Raw genomic sequence first — 2,500 nt, 5'->3', positions numbered from 1 at the left:
AGGGAGAGGGAGAGGGAAGGAGGGGAGAGGGAGAGGGAGTGGGAGTGGGAGTGGGAGGGGAGGGAGTGGGAGTGGGAGTGGGAGGGGAGAGGGAAGGAGAGGAGAGGGAGAGGGAGAGGGAGTGGGGGTGAGAGAGTGAGAGTGGGAGTGGGAGTGGGAAGGAGAGGGAGAGGGAGAGAGAGGAGAGGGAGGAGGGAGTGGGAGAGGGAGAGGAGGGGAGAAGGAGAGGGAGAGGGAGAGGGAGAGGGAGAGGGAGGGAGGGAGAGGAGAGAGGGAGAGGGAGAGAGAGAGAGAGAGAGAGAGAGAGAGAGAGAGAGAGAGAGAGAGAGAGAGAGAGAGAGAGAGAGAGAGAGAGAGAGAGAGACAGAGACAGAGAGAAATTTCAATTCCAGATAACGCAAATCTAAGCCTACGCATAGTAATAACATTCTACAGCCTATTAGAAAAAAAAACAATATGATGCACGGCCGCTAGAGCTAGGCCTACCACAATGATTCACTCCTTACCTTTCTTATTATTCTAATAACAATGTCACAGATTCCATTTTTCTCTACATTGTCATTCTTATCACTGATACCAATGTCACCACAAATTTTATTAACACACTAACATCACCTTCAGGATTGCCAACCTGTTATCACTGTTCTTATCGTAATTTGAACTTTTACCTCCGCTTGTAACAAAAGGCAGACGGACATTCAAGAGAACACTGGTTGACACTTTGATTATCTGCCAAATATCCGCTGGTTACGTGACATAAACACACGCACACAATAACACACACTCACTCACTCACTCTCTCTCTCTCTCTCTCTCTCTCTCTCTCTCTCTCTCTCTCTCTCTCTCTCTCTCTCTCTCTCTCTCTCTCTCTCTCTCTCTCTCTCTCTCTCTCAATTTCCCATTGTCGCTACAATCATTTCCCTTCCAGTTATTCCAAGAGCCATCCTAATTTGCTTAGCACATTCACTAGTGCCATGATTACACATTGATTCTCCCCCGTTGCCAGACAGTCCACCCTGATGATCCATCAATCCGTCTTGACATGTGGCGCCATGTGGTCATCTGATGCCACAAGCGAGGGCCAAGAATATGAGGGACATCTTGGAGGCAGTGGCAGCTGTAGTCCTAAATTGGTCTAATTAATATGCGGAAAGGCATATTCATTAGCCATTGGTACATGCGCCTTCCATTTGCTGATAATGGAATGTTTAGCAACGGTTTGCGGACGCAGTCGCTACATTTTGCGCTATGAAATGGATACACTTCAAAAATGTACAAAAATATATGAAGAAACAAAAAGATCGGGCACTTAATACACTTTTCAAAATATACAAAAGCAACGGTCACTCCAGAGTCGGTGTCCATTCGCAGGTCAAGCAACAAACGGGTTCTTCTCGTTCTGACTTAGCGAGTTCAACTCTTCGTCCCATAACTTGGTTCGAGACCGGGTCACTGGAGACACGCGGAAGCTAACGGACACTGCATAAAAATGAACAGGCATTTTCCGTAAGTCTTAACGGAAACAAAATTGTTGTACAGCTTACCCACGGCCGTATAAACGATTGCACTTATAAACGGGGCGGAGAGAGAGAAACATATTAATAGAGTGAGAGACGGACAGTGATAGATATAGAATGAGAGAGAGAGAGAGAGAGAGAGAGAGAGAGAGAGAAAGGGGGGATAGCGGGGGGGGGGGGTAAAAGTCTGACAAAATAAAACCATTATAAGTTGTTAACACCGGATTTTTTTACGGAATAAATCCATCCATAATTCGTGTCACAAAACTGTTTATTCGCTATCATATCGCCGACTTACTAATTGGCTCGCACTGTAAACATTTATGAAATATAATCTACATGGTTCAAGTGACAGGGTAAACATAATGTAAACTCTGTATTATACAATATGGCGCATATATGCACCAGTTGACAGAAATAAAGATAGATTAACACTCAATAAAAACAAAACCGATGAATACAATGGTGAATATACAATTTTTATGCCAGATACATCTGTCATAGATAGATCACACACACACATGCGCGCGTACACTTGCATACGCGCGCACACACACATACATACACATACATACATACATACATACATACATACACACACACACACACACACACACATACGCATATATATATATATATATATATATATATATATATATATATATATATATATATACATATATATGCATATTTATTTGTATGTATGTATGTATACATATATACACATATATATTATATATATACATATATATATAAATATATGTGTGTGTGCATGTGCGTGTGCGTGTACGTGTACGTGTACGTGCACGTGTACGTGTACGTGTACGTGTACGTGTACGTGCACGTGTACGTGTACGTGCACGTGTACGTGTACGTGTACGTGTACGTGTACGTGTACGTGTACGTGTACGTGCGTGTGCGTGTGCGTGTGAGTGTGCGTGTACGTGTGTGCGTGTGAGTGTGCGTGTACGTGTGCGTGTGCG

At 43.7% G+C, this 2,500-nt stretch overlaps 1 protein-coding gene across 1 annotated transcript in view; it reads right to left on the bottom strand.

Moving 5' to 3' along the window:
• LOC122253480 (uncharacterized) overlaps positions 1-2,500 on the bottom strand; it is a 71,146-nt gene that overhangs the window by 67,533 nt on the left and 1,113 nt on the right. The gene's annotated exons all lie outside the window — the stretch shown is intronic.

The sequence above is a fragment of the Penaeus japonicus genome, unplaced genomic scaffold (genome assembly GCF_977035675.1).
Source record: "Penaeus japonicus unplaced genomic scaffold, GWHDUDI00000001_assembly GWHDUDI00000031, whole genome shotgun sequence".
Classification (NCBI taxonomy): Eukaryota; Metazoa; Arthropoda; class Malacostraca; order Decapoda; family Penaeidae; genus Penaeus; species Penaeus japonicus.
Note: the sequence above shows the minus strand (reverse complement) of the source record. Positions and strands in the feature narration are given on the sequence as shown.